Genomic DNA, 15,199 nt, shown 5'->3' with positions numbered 1-15,199 from the left:
GAACAGGCTAAGTAGAAAACTTGCTTCTTGCGCTAATGGTAGCCGAGCATTCTGGTCTCTTTCCAAAGATATTGACTGCAACTTTTGCCCACCTCTGTCAAAACCAGATGGTTCTGTTGTCACTTCAGGCAAGGATAAAGCTGACCTGCTAGCATCCAATTTTGTTTCCAACTCATGTATTAATGATCTTGGTAAAACACCTCCCACCATCCCCAACACACTCCATTCAATGCCTCCTGTGGTCTTCAGTCAAAAGGATTTTGATGAATCTTGATGCTAAGAAAGCTCCAGGTCCTGATGGTATTTCTCCACTTATTCTCAAAACCTGTGCTCCTGAACTTACTCCTGTTCTTTGCTGCCTTTTTTCACTTTCTTCTTCCAAAGGTGTTTTTCCTTCTTCTTGTAAATTTGCTGATATCCAGCCAGTTCCTAAAAAGGGTGACAAATGCCTTCCATCCAATTATTGTCCCATTGCAATTACTTCTACTCTTTCTAAAGTAATGGAGAAATCAATTAACCACCAACTCTTAAACTACCTAGAAACCTTCCGTCTGATCAACAATCGCCAGTATGGATTCCGTCAATGTCGATCCACTGGTGATATTCTGGCTTATGTTATCCATTTATGGACAAATTCAATGGAAAAGCTTGATGAAACACAAGCAGTTGCTCTTGACATCTCAAAGGCTTTCGATTGCGTTTGGCAAAAAGGTCTCCTAAACAAGCTTCCATCTTATGGTTTGCCAACTGTATTGATTTCTCTCTGAGCACTCACTGAGGGTGATGGTAGATGGCTCTCTGTCTTCTAACTTCTCCTCAAATATGTTGTGTCCCCCAAGGTTCTCCTCTTGTATAATAATGACCTTCTTCTATTGACTGGAAATCCTATCCATAGTTTTTCTGATGATAGCAGATTGCATTCCACTTTGCATTTTGAGAAACTTTGCCCTGCTCAATCAGCTTCAACTTTTTGAAAATGTACTACTAATTCTTTAAATACCGATCTCCAGTGGGGCAAAGACAACTTAGTTGATTTCAATCTTTCTAAAACTCAGTTTTGTCTTATATCTCACAAAAAGCATTCTTCTGCTCCTATGCTTATCTTTGGTGACACTCTGATTTCTAGGCAAAATGATATATCTCTTTTGGAGATTGCTCTGACTTCTAATTTCTCTTGGCACAAGCACATTATATTGCTTCCTCTGCATCTAAAAAACTTGGTTTTCTCTTTCGCTCTCGCGTTTAGTTTTCTTCCAAGCAGCTGTTCACTCTGTACTAATCGCAAATCCGTCCTACCATGGAATATTGTTCCCACATCTGGGGTGGTGCCCCCAAACCTCTCTCTCTCAGACTTCTAGATTCATTCAAAAGAGGGCAGTTAGGTTAATTAATGACTCCTCTCTAACAGAGTCACTCCACTCGCTGTCTCATAGACGTACTAATTCTGCTGCATGCCTTTTCTACAGATACTTCCATGGGCACTGTTCTTCTGAATTGGCTTCTATAATTCTCGCTCTCTCTTCCAAAACTGTCCGAACATGTGCCACCACCAGCTAACATCCATTTACTGTCCAACTTCAAATTCACAGAACCAACTTTTCATCTTCCTCATTTATTCACTCAACTACCATTTTCTGGAACAACCTTCCTTCATACATATTTCCTGGAAATTATAGTCTATAGAAGTTCAAGTCTAATTTCAACAAATATCTTCTTTCGATGTTTTGACCAACTCAAATTTATTTTCCAAACTCCTAGCATTGGTGTCCACTCAAGTATACATGCACCTGTTCCTAATCTTAGCTACCCTAACACAGCCTATGTATTTACTTGTTCCACAATGACTTCCAGCAGTCTCTGAAATCCACCGCACCTTGTTTTCCAGGCTGCTGCTCATTCTAATAGTAGCAGTGGTCAGGTGCACGGGTGAATAAGTACACGTGATTTGATTGACCGGGGTTCAAGCCTGTGACTGCTAAATACGGTGCTGTTTCTTGTATTCTGTCTATCTTGTGAACTCCTCTGACCATTTGGTTGTCCCAGAGTATAAATATAAAATTTATTTATTTTATTTCAGTGCAAGAATCACTTTCACCTCTGTCAGCGTCTACTGTTAATCTATTAGTCTGTGTATCCCCCCCCAAGCTAGAAGTTTTCCAACCCACCTAACTCTGCCTCGATAGCATAAGCAAATATTCTTGCATCCTTTCTATTTAAGTGTATCCTATCCCTGTAGAAGGAGTCTCTCCTTTTAACAAGCACAGACCAGGCTGAGAAAAATGCTACCCCACAAACCTTGCTCAATCTCTCCAGGGCTGAATTGATCGACAAGGCTCTCATCATATACTCCCTCCTATCATGTCTGGGCAGAATTGCAGACATTTTCAAATTCAATCCTAACTCATGGCTTTTTTCCAACATTGACCTGTACTGTACGTACAGGTCAATTAGTATTAGCATAAATAATTCCACGGGTCTACTACTCTTAATATCATTAGTGCCAACATGTACAACAATATCACCATTTGTGCCCTTAAAAGATAATATCTGTTCTACAAAGTCATCAACTTTTGTCCCTGGCAGACATTCCTGCGGTCGTGTTCCATCTATCCTTTTTTGCACAATATATTCCCCGTTTTTCCTGACACCGACAACATAGTCACCAACAACAACTAGTTCCTGTGGGACCAGTGCATTACGCTGCTGTTAGCAAAGTTGAAAGGAAGTCATATAGTTTAAAGTGATTAATGGAGTTAGTAATAGCCATATAGTGCTAGTAAACCAGTTTGTTGCACCAGCCTGAAAAAAAAAAAAAAAAAAAAAAATAGATAAAAACACAAATGATTTCCCTCCCTCCCTCCCCCCTATCACATAGGCAACTGTCCATTCTTATAAACTTCAATCAGGTTCCTAGTTACTAAGCTCTGTAGCCCACATAATCAGAATCTTTCCTCATAAGATACGCAAAAAAGCTCAATGTCTTTTTCCAGATCCCATCTCCACACTTGAATACGGTATTCCAAATGTGGTTTTACAATTGCCTTATACAGTGTGACTATGACCTCCATATCTCTGCAGGATAATGTTCGATAAATCATTGCTAAGGACACTACGGGCTTTCCTGGCTGTCTGTTCACACTGCTCAAAAACTTAATATCTGTCCACATTATAACTCCTAGACACCTTTCTTCCTCTGTTTTTAATTCAACCTCACTAGGTTGAATTAGGAGAACAATAGTGGTAACAGATGAATTTGGCAGAATGGGGTACAGAGATTTTAAGCCAGAGAAAATTCCAAATTACTAGGTCTTTGACAGGAAATATCAGAATGGATTGATTGATTTTGATTTTACTGGTGCAAAAACGACTGCAGTTACACTGTACCAAGAAAAGATTAAAATATTAACAAAGATAAATTCTGGTAACCTTTAAAAAGGTTACCTCGTCAAATTGTTATTTATATACATATTATGCAGCATAAGTTTAAAAGCAAATTATCCAATTTCGGCATGTGTGTATATATTAATAGCTTGTAAAAACTTAAAAACTGCTGACACATGGTCGTTGTCTGATAAAATCTGACTGAGTGTACAAGGCCCAGTCGGATGAGTATGAGCGGTAAAATATATATTGCGAAGATAGGTAAAATTAACGCAATCAATTAAAATATGCTTTATTGATAAAATGGTGTCACAAGACTCACACATAGTAGGGTCATCTGCCCTCAGCAGAAACGAAGTGTTAGATGACTGTGTCCTATGCGGAGTCGAGCAAGAACAACTTCCTTGCTACGATTCCTACGCAGACTGGACTGCCATGCTCTATTACATGCTTTATCTGGTATAACTTATTTGTTCTCTCTCCCTCTCTATGCCATAGTTCTTGCCATTGGGAATATATCTTTTTGTGTATAATTTGCCTGTAGCCTGTATAGGAGACTGACAGGCAAAGATTATTAGTGGGAGCTGCTGATTTGGCTGCAGTGTCAGCCAAATCATTTCCCCTTATCCCAATGTGGCTAGGAATCCAGCAGAAGTGGATATCAAAATTGTGTTCATAAAGAGAATGTATCTTCTGCTGACCCCGGCAGAGAACTGGATGGGAGTTGTGTCTCGAAGATAATAAAACCTGTAATACACTCAAAGAATCAGAATATATTATTGACCTTTGGCATTGGCAAATTCAAATGTGAGACAAGGCTAACTCTATAGCATGCAGCTCTGCATTGTATATGCTGGATTCAGGAAGAATCTGCTGAGATATTATAGTGTCTGGAAAGACAACAGCAGATCCTACACACAATTCTGACTTCGAATCGTCTGTGTAAACTGGCAGGAAGTTTGAGTGCTCAATCCAGCTGCAGGTAGACAGATGGAGTCTCAGACTTTACCCATTTCTTAAGGGAAAAGTTGCATGATGGGTATGAGCATGACAGGGTGGAAGAGTTTGCTTTGGAGTTTGTGCAACCATGTCTGCCATGATGTTAAACTCTCTGAGTAGCTCTTGGACATGAATACCAAAAGGTCAGTTGGCAGTCTGATGGGTATTGTACAAATTTTCCCAATGTGGCTTAAAAACAGATGTGCATGTAGGATGGTTTGACAGGGATTTCAGTTTTAAAGCATAGTTTAAAGGCAACTGGTTATGTCAAAGCAATAATGGTGGGTCGTTTGCTTTGACATATAAGCTCTGGACAGATGTTCAAAATTCTCCAGTAGCACTACAAATAGCCTGATGGTGGACAGGGTACAGCTTCTTCTTTGCAAAGAAAAACAGAAAAGAGTTCTTTACATATTTAAACCCAAGAAGGAAAGGGATGAATCAGATTGGTCCACTGATTATTGATGGTTCAACAGTTGAGGATCCTGCTCAGGCGGCTAACAATCTAAACGAGTATTTTGCATCTACATTCACGCATGAGGAGTTATTCAGGAAGGAGAAAGATGTAGGTAAAGTAAACATTGGCAGTGAGCTGGATGATTTTGTAATAACTGAGAGGAAAGTGGAGGAGAGATTGTTGAGGATAAACATAAAAAAGGCACCTGAGGTGGATGGGATCTATCCAGTTATATTAAAGGAGGCAGCAAAGGAAGTAAGCAAACCCTTAGCCATAATTATGAGAACTTCTTTGGACTCAGGGGAGGTACCCATAGACTGGAGATGTGCAAATGTAACCCCAATTCACAAAGGAGGATCAAAGGCTGACACAAGTAACTATAGACCTGTTAGTTTAACTTCTGTTCCAGGTAAATTAATGGAGGCACTGCTTAAAGAAGCACTGCAGGATCATCTAGACAAGAATTCAGTTATAGCTCAGACGCAGCATGGTTTTGTTAAGGGCAGGTCTTGCCTGACCAATTTGATTGGATACTATGATGTAGTCACAAAAGAACTGGATGCAGGGAATAACTTTGATATTATATATTTGGATCTTAGAAAGGCTTTTGATACTGTTGCACATCGAAGACTGCTGCACAAATTGGAGCAGTGTGGCATTGGAGGCAAATTGCTGCTATGGATAAGGGGATGGTTGAGTGGCAGAAGACAGAGTGTGGTAATCAATGGACACTGCTCAACGTGGACTAATGTTATTAGTGGAGTTCCTCAGGGTTCAGTGTTGGGTCCGTTGTTGTTTTCGGTGTTTATGGATGATATTGATGATGGGATATCAAGTTTAATGTCCAAGTTTGCAGATGATACAAAGGTTGGCAGGGTTGTTAAGGACACTACTGATGCTATGCTGCTGCAACAGGATCTGGAAAGGTTGAACAGATGGGCTGAGAGGTGGCAAATGAAGTTTAACATTGACAAATGTAAAGTACCACATATGGGAAACAGTAACCCCAGAGCAACGTATCAACTCTGCGGTACTACACTGACAGTGGTGGAGAATGAAAAGGACCTTGGGGTAATTGTGCAGGCAGATATGAAGTTCTCTGAGCAGTGCAGACGAGCTGCAAGAGTAGCTCATGGTGTCTTGTCAATGATATACAGGAATTTTTCTAGCAGGGATAAGGAGGTGATTATTCCCTTGTATAAGGCAATGGTTAGGCCACATCTTGAGTACTGTATACAGGTCTGGAGGCCTCATTTCAAGAAGGATGTAGAGCTGCTGGAACGGGGCAACAAGATTAGTGAATGGAACAAAGGGTTGCTCTTACGAAGAAAGGCTTAAGTTTTGCAAATTACAGTCTGGAGACTAGGCACTGGCGAGGTGATCTGATAGAGGTCTATAAGGCTTTGAATGGTTTGAGCATGCTCAGTGCCAATGGTATTCTTCATCTTGCTCAGAATAATCACCTCAGAGGGCATAAATTCAAATTGAGGAAGGACGGATGTCGGATAGATGTGCGGAAATTTGCCTTTGGCCAGCGGATGGTTGGTTGGTGGAACCGACTTGTTGAAGTTGATAGCCTAAACAAATTTAAAGCTCAACTGGACAGGTATTTCGAACGAACGGAGGGGTGAAATGGGAGTGGTGTGTGTGTGTTTTTTTTTTTTTTTTTTTGGCTGATGCTGAATAAGCTTGCTTTCTTGCATCATATGCCTCTACTAATGCTAATCTCAGAGTGAAGATATGCACAACCACCTTTGAAATGAAAGGAATCATACAACGAATAATTAGGGCAAATAAGATGGGCAGTTGTTGAGTCAACTGATAACTAGGATTCTGTCCCAAAAAAGTAAGTAGGGTTTAACAGATTGTAAGTGGAAATGGACAACACTGAGATTGGACTGAGACTATGTATATTTGTGAAATTAATGAGGAATTACTTGGGAGATTTAGATCTTTCGAAGATAAGTTTGTTCTATTTGTTTGACTAATTTCATGATGCATATCTGTGATAAACATCAGTAAATAAAATAAAAGTAGAGAGGGAGGGGGGATGTTGTATGAAGTAGTGAAATTTTTTAATATGGAAAATACACAGTAATGGCCTAAGAAATGTCGTGCAAATAAATTATACTAATTAAAATAACTGATGAGAATAGACCTTGTATAATTGTTCACTTGAACCTAGATTTATGACAAGGATCTATTCGAGGCAAATGATATTTCTAATTACCGTTTGTTTACTTCATCCAGTATACAGTATAATACAATGAGGTCGTAAGAAAATGTTATGGAGTCCACAATAAACCTCCTAAAGATGTCGTAATTCACTAAATTACTAACTTCTTTAAAAATAAATAAAAAGAAAATTAAATAAAATTCGCGTGAAATGTCCTCAATGGTCAGCTGTCAGTTCGACTTCCAAAATGGCAAATTTAATGACGCATGCGTTCAGTGCATTGTTTGAGATAGCTCAATTATATGCTAGCGTTTATACATTTAATTTTTATTTCGCATTAAAGATACCCTTCGCTACGTTTCACTAGAAACAACTCTGGCACTTTGAATCACCAGTAAGCACAAAATGATACATGCTGTAGTAGTTTCGTCAGGAGAGATAATTACACTAGAATAAATTATTATCGTTGGACACTGCATGGCTAATACCTATTATGGAAATAGATCGCAGATTCAACAAATCGTTTAAAAGCACAGTTTCGATTTAAATGAATAACTCACTTTTGTTTACAAGACAAAACTAAAGACACCAGAAAAGTGTGAAGCAGAATTTTTATTTCAATCATATTTTGTGAACACCGCAAATTTACATCACAAGTAGAATAAATACTATTACGTGCCTACAATATTTAACAAACCAGAAAATTAACAGTCAAGAAAATTAGCAGCCATTAAAAGTTCAAGTGCAATTTCTGGTGCAATGGGAAATTCTGGAATTTCTGTGGAACTGTTGGTATAGCGTACCTTGTATATAAAATATTGACATACTTTTTGCAATACGTGAGAAGGAATTTCCTTGAAGTTCACTTCATTAGTTTCATTTTCAGAAAACTGGCCAGGCCCACTTAACATTGCTTTGATTGTACCCGATGTAAGGGCATGTTCCCTTTTAATGATGAACTCGTGGCCATCTGATGATCGCAGCTTAACATACATAGCATCAGGCCCTTCACAACTACCAAAAAACACCTCTCCATCTCTACCATTGATATCCGACATGACAAATAGCTTCGAAATTAAAAACGAAAACCACAACACATATAACGCAACGCAACGCAACACAACCCTAAATATTTTATAGCCTCGGAACAGTGCGCTGATGTAATTTCATTAAACGCCACTAGATAGCAGTAGACGAACAGTAATATATCTGATTTATTAATCAAAATACAAAAATTTCCCAATTTTTTTTTGTTTTTTAGGGGAAGGGCATGCGTTGTCTTACAATGTGAACAATTATTATCAATTAATGTAATCTTAATTCAGCCAAAGCTCATATATTTTTCAATAGTATTCATGTTGGTTGTATTTAGTATTAAAATTTGGATAAAATGAACAATTATTAGTATAAAATGTTATGTATAAAATTAGTATAATACATAACAGTTATTATTATCATAAATTAATCTATAAGAAAAAATTAACCAAAAGAGTAACAACAATAATAAAAATAATAACATCATTATAAAGGATAGCATGCGATGATCCTTACTGAAAATTTACTATCACGAACAATAATTTTTTTCACGCAAAACATGTTTATTGGTTGTACAGCACAAGGGATCCTGCAGTGAAGAGAGGTAGTAGTAGTATAAGTAGTAGTGGCACGTGATGCAAGAAAGCAAGTGTATGAGCTTATGCAGCATCAGCCAAAAAAAAAAAAAAAAAAATCACACCATTCCCTCCAAATGCCTGTCCAGTTCCTCCTTAAATTTATTTAACCTATCAACTTCCACAACTACAGATGGAAGTTTGTTCCAGCAATTAACCACCCGCTGGCTAAAGGCAAATTTCCGCACATCTATTCTACATCTGTCCTTTCTTAATTTGAACTTATGTCCCCGTAGGTTCGTAATCTGAACAAGTGGAAGGATCCCATCAGAATTCAGCGTGCTCAACCCATTCAAGGCCTTATAGACCTCAATCAGATCACCGCGCAGGTGCCTAGTCTCCAGCCACTGCAATTTGCAGAACTTAAGCCTCTCTTGGTAAGAGGATCCCTTCATTCCCCTCACCAATTGTGTTGCTCTTCTCTGTACACGCTCAAACAAATCTACATCCTTCCTAAAATGAGGCCTCCAGACCTGTATGCAGTACTCAAGGCGTGGCCTGACCATTGCCTTATACAGAGGGACAATCACCTCCTTCTCCCTGCTAGCAAAATTCCTATATATCATTGACAAAACCCGATGACCTGCCCTAGCATGATAGTTGTTGTTGTTATTTGGTTTTTTAGGAGCATTAGCAACTAAGGCCATATTGCTCCGGGGATATGCGATAGTCATTCCCTGACTTTTCTGCATCCTCCATATTTGGTGGTGACTCTGCTCGAACCCCGGTCTAATCAAGAAGCGGGTGCTACGCACTGTTGCTCCTTCCCATCTGGCTACCGAGGCGCCTGAGGTGATAGTAGTAGTAGTGTCATGTGATGCAAGAAAGCAAGTACATGAGATTATGCATCATCAGCCAAAAAAAAAAAAAAAACAACCACACCATTCCATCCAAATGCCTGTCCGGTTCCTCCTTAAATTTATTTAACCTATCAAATTCCACAACGACAGATGGAAGTTTGTTCCAGCAATTCACCACGCAATGCTAAAGGCAAATTTCTGCACATCTATTCTACATCTGTCTTTTCTTAATTTGAAATTATGCCCCCTTAGGTTCTTAATCTGAACAAGTGGAAGGAACCCATCAGAATTCAGCGTGCTCAACCCATTCAAGGCCTTATACACCTCAATCGGATCACCGCGCAGCTGCCTAGTCTCCAGCCACTGCAATTTGCAGAACTTAAGCCTTTCTTTGTAAGAACATCCCTTCATTCCACTCACCAATCTTGTTGCCCTTCTCTGTACATGCTCAAGCAAATCTACATCCTTCCTAAAATGAGGCCTCCCAACATGTATGCAGGACTCAAGTCACGGCCTGCTCATTGCCTTATACTGAGGAACAATCACCTCCATCTCCCTGCTAGCAAAATTCCTATATATCATTGACAAAACTCCATGACCTACCCTGGCAGCCTGTCTGCATTGCTCAGAAAACTTCATATCTGACTGCACAATTACTTCCAGGTCTTTTTCATTTTCTACCACCCTAAGTGTAGTACCAAACAGTTGGTACGTTTCTCTGGAGTTACTTCTACCCATATGCAGTACTTTGCATATGGGTAGAAGGTTAAACGTTGTCAAGGTTAAATTTCAGTTGACACTTCTTAGCCCATCTGCCCAAATTATCTAGATCCTGTTGCAGCAGCAGCACACTGCCATTACTGTCATTAACAACCCTGCCAACCTTTGTATCAGATGCAAACTTCGACACTAAGCCTGATATACCTTCATCAATATCATTGAAAAATATACAAAATAACAGTAGACCTAAAACCGAACCCTGTGGGACTCCACCAATAACATTAGTCCACGAAGAGCAGCAACCATTAATTACCACCCTCTCTCTTCTCCCACTCAACCATCCTTTTATCCATTGTAGCAACTTACCCTTAATACCATTCTGCTCCAATTTGTACAATAGTCTTCCATGCGCAACAGTGTCAAAAATTTCCTGAAATCCAAATATATGATATCAAAATTATTTTTTACATCCAGTTCCTTCGTATCCACATCATAATATCCTATCAAATTAGTCAGACAAGACTTTCCCTTAACAAACCCCTGCTGTGTCTGAATTATTGCTGCAGTCTTGTCTAGATGATCATACAGAAGTTAAACTAACTGGTCTGTAATTACTTGTGTCAACCTTCGATCCCTCTTTGTGAATTGGGGATACATTTGCACATCTCCAGTCCGTGCGGACCTCCCCCAAGTCCAAGGATGCTCTCATAATTATGGCTAAGGGTTTGCTTAGTTGCTTTGCTGCCTCCTTTAAAATAACTGGATAGATCCCATCCACCCCAGGTGCCTTTGTTATGTTTAACTTCAACAATTTCTCCTTCACTTTCGCTCTCAGTTATTATAAAATAATTAAGCACCCTGCTACAATTTGATAACCTTCTGCCATTTTCAAACCTTAGTAGAAACGGTTGGGGTTCTAACCGAGTACGGCTCTATGAATTTTGGCGTCAATTTTCGTGCGTGCTGCCGCCTCGGTCGTTTGTTTTGCCGTTTCGGTTTTGAGCGTGCTCCGGTGAGGCGAGCCGAGGTTTAGCTGTTGCACCGAGGCTTAGTTGCGGAAAAATATATTTTAGTTCTTATTTCGCCCCCTAGATGGCGCCACTTATTTTCGACATTAAATTTAAATTTTTTTTTTACTTTACCCAGGCTCGAACCCAAGTCGTTGCTACTGATGGTACGGTGCTTATCCCCTTGGCTACCCTTTCAGTTATAAAAATATGTGTAAATGTATCTGTTATAGTTAAGAGTGGTGTGAGTCTGACGTAGGAAGTTGTATTTCGCCTTGTTCTGATTGGAGGGGGATACGAACCGATGTTCTGATTGGTCTGGGGGGTATAAACCGACTACGTCTGTGACTTTGCCTGTGATTTCTGGCCGGTTGATGCCGTAGAAGTCGTCTGTTTTTACCGCGTTGGTTTTCAAGCTACCGTGTTCGCAATGAATTGTGGGTTCGTGCGCGCGCACACACACACACACACACGCAAGCACGGAGATTGCCACGACATCGTAACTACCAAGAAACTGTGTCGCCATCTAGCGTGTCATTCTGAAAGCTGAAATTAATGATTTTTATTTAAGATGTTTAAATATATATATTTTTTTCTCACATACTTCTTGAACGGAGATTGCCACATCGTAACTACCAAGAAACTGTGTCGCCATCTAGCGTGTCATTCTGAAAGCTGAAATTAATGATTTTTATTTAAGCTGTTTAAATATATATATTTTTTTCTCACATACTTCTTGAACGGAGATTGCCACGACATCGTAACTACCAAGAAACTGTGTCGCCATCTAGCGTGTCATTCTGAAAGCTGAAATTAATGATTTTTATTTAAGATGTTTAAATATATATATTTTTTTCTCACATACTTCTTGAACGGAGATTGCCACGACATCGTAACTACCAAGAAACGGTGTCGCCATCTCTGGAAGCATTCTGAAAGCTGAAATTAAAGATTTTATTTAAGATGTTTGTTTAAATATATATATATATTTTTTCCCACATACTTGGGGACCACAACAGTTTGTGCACGGAGATTGCCATGACAATGGAAGACCTAGAAAACTGTGGCTCCATCTAGTGAATAATTCTGAAAGCTGAACTTAAGCTGCTTTTGATATTTACCAAAAAAAAAAAAAAAACACGGAGACAACCAAGAAATTTTGGCTCCATACATACTTCTTGAATGGAGATTGCCACAACATCGTAACTACCAAGAAACTGTGGCGCCATCTATTCAAGCATTCTGAGAGCTGAAAATTAAAGATTTTATTTAAGGATATATTTTTTTTTTCTCACATACGGGTACTTGGGGGGCCACAAAACTTCGAGCATGGAGATTGCACCGACATCGGAAGACCCAGAAACTGAGTCGCCATCTACCGAGTTATTCTGAAAGCTGAAAATTAAAGATTTTATTTTATGTAAGGTGTTTAAATGTATTTTTTCCTAGATAGCCATGACTTTGACGTTTTTTATAAATATATTTCCGTAGCTTTGCAATATGTCTCGCCATCTATCGAGTCGTTCTGAAAGGTGAAAATTAAAGATTTTATTTAAGACGGTGTTGTCATCTGTTGAGTCATTCTGAAAGGTGAAATTAAAGATTTTATTTAAGTTGCTTTGATGCTTAATTTTTTTTTCCCAAACACATGCAACCAAGAAATTGTGGCTCCATCTAGTGAATAATTCTGAAAGCTGAAAAATCTGAAATTAAGGAATTTATTTCATTTTATGTCCTTTTTTTTATGGTTAAATTTATATGTATATATTTTTTACCCATAACTATTTGTGATGGTTCCTCTGGAATTTGTATTCTACTGTTTACCATCTATGGGAAAAAAAAACTTAAGTTGCTTTTGATATTTACCAAAAAAAAAGAAACTTTGGCTCCATCTAGTGAATAATTCTGAAAGCTGAAAAATCTGAAATTAAGGAATTTATTTCATTTTATATCCTTTTTATGGTTAAATTTATATGTATATATTTTTACCCATAATTATTTATGATGTTTCCATTTTTCTCTGCAAGTTGAATTTGTATTCTGATGTGTAGTCTTTCTAAACAGGAAAAAAAAAAAAAACCTGAAAAGTAAAATGTGTTTATATTTATTTACCGTCTTCGTGAAGCACTGGCGCAATCTTCTGTTTCTGTCTGCAAGTTTGATTTTTTTAATATATATATTTGAAATCATTTTCTTTCCTAAAAGGTTATTGATTAATGGAAACTTATTTTCTACTTTCTAAGAAAAAAAGACAGACAATATTTTTTTTCAAATAGATATATTTTTTATTGATAAATAATAAAAAAAATAAAAATTACATCTTAGTGGGGTCATCGTTAGTATTAGCATCCAAAGCATCCATATAAGATGCAAAGAAACATGGGTCGCTCCACAAGTGTTCCTGGTTTTCGTAGAAGTCCGTCTGGAAAAAAAAAAAAGAAATGTTAGAAGATTACAACGATCCGCGCGTCGTTGGGAGTTTTAGTGGTATTAATGCATTACAAAAGCATACAAAATTACCCCGGCGTATCGTGAAAGAGTATTTGTCATCTCAGCCTGCTTATGTCAGACACAAACCTCAAAGAGTTAATTTTCCTAGAAACCAAATAATAGTTCCTGGACTACACCATACGTTTCAGTGTGACTTAGCAGAGGTTTCCAATCTGTCTGATGCTAATGGCGGAGTGCGTTATTTACTCGTCTGTATAGACGCTTTTTCTAGATATGCCTGGGTGAGAACACTTAGAAATAAAACATCGAAGCAGATGGTAAAAGCATTCAAATCAATTTTCAAGCAAGAAACGCCATTCAGTCTTAACAGCGACAGAGGCAGAGAGTTTATAAACAAAGATGTGAAGGCCCTATTTAAATCTCTCAACATTAATTTTTATACTACTAGATCGGAGAAAAAGGCTGCAATCGCTGAACGTTTTATTCGAACTCTGAAAGAAAAAATATTTAAATGGATAACTTATTCTGAAAGTAAGAAATATGTGCATGTTCTTCCCGACATTGTAGCTACTTATAATCGAACCCCACATCGAGCCATAGGAATGCCACCTGCCGATGTCACTTTGCATAATGAAGAAGACGTCTACAGGAAATTGTACTTGAAAAAAACCAAAGAACAGATTCCTAAATTTAAAGTGGGGGATCGTGTCGTTCTAAGTACAGGTTCACATCTATTCCGCAAAGGATTCTGGGGCAATTGGACGCGTGAGATTTTTACTATATCTCAAGTATTGAAACGAAGAAAACCAGTTGTGTACAGAGTACAAGACAAAACAGGCGATACGATCGAAGGTACCTTTTACGAACAACAGCTTCAGCTTGTTAATATTCACGACTCGTTACCAATCGACGTGTATCTTATTGAAAAAGTACTTAAGGAGCGACGTGTGGGAGGAGAGCGTCAATTGCGTGTTAAGTGGTTAGGATATCCAGCTTCCTACAACAGTTGGGTTTCGGCTAAAGATGTTCTTCCTAACCCTACCTAGTAATGCCTGTATGGCTTTCCATCCCCAGAATACGCAATCTAATTTTACCATCGTCTTACCCGACACTATATCGCTGAAAGGCAAGTGGGAGGTAGCACTTGCAGAAATACACGTACCTAAGTCCTGGGACAATATTTCCGAAGGTTGGGCCGAGTTTGCAATTCTACAGAAAGAACCGACAATTAGGAACCCCGAGGTTTACATGTTGCACAACGAGTACGAAAATTCGACTAAATTGATTGAGCATATGTATGGTCTTAATGCCAATTTAGAGTTTAAAGTAGAAGAGACAGAATTCAAAGAGAGATTCACAATTCGTGTTAAAAATGGTTGTGAGTTGCGTATGCCTTTACGAACAGCTCGAATTCTAGGACTAGCCCACAAGGTAGCAGTGAGGGGTGATATTGTTGACAAATATAGAAATTTCAAAGGAGAGCACATCGGAAAGTGGATAGCTAAAGGTAAAATAGTGATACCATCAATAAAAACTGA

General features: G+C 38.5%; 1 protein-coding gene and 1 pseudogene across 5 annotated transcripts in view; both read right to left on the bottom strand.

Moving 5' to 3' along the window:
- The window catches only part of LOC150092026 (rhodanese domain-containing protein CG4456-like), a 147,538-nt gene that overhangs the window by 63,605 nt on the left and 68,734 nt on the right, over positions 1-15,199 (bottom strand). The gene's annotated exons all lie outside the window — the stretch shown is intronic.
- LOC150092027 (elongin-C pseudogene) lies at positions 7,657-8,121 on the bottom strand (annotated as a pseudogene).

This window comes from Mastigoproctus giganteus, chromosome 1 (assembly GCF_048544385.1).
Source record: "Mastigoproctus giganteus isolate SK-2022 chromosome 1, ASM4854438v1, whole genome shotgun sequence".
NCBI lineage: Eukaryota > Metazoa > Arthropoda > Arachnida > Uropygi > Thelyphonidae > Mastigoproctus > Mastigoproctus giganteus.
The sequence above is the reverse complement of the archived record's forward strand: the minus strand, read 5'-3'. Positions and strand labels throughout refer to the sequence as shown.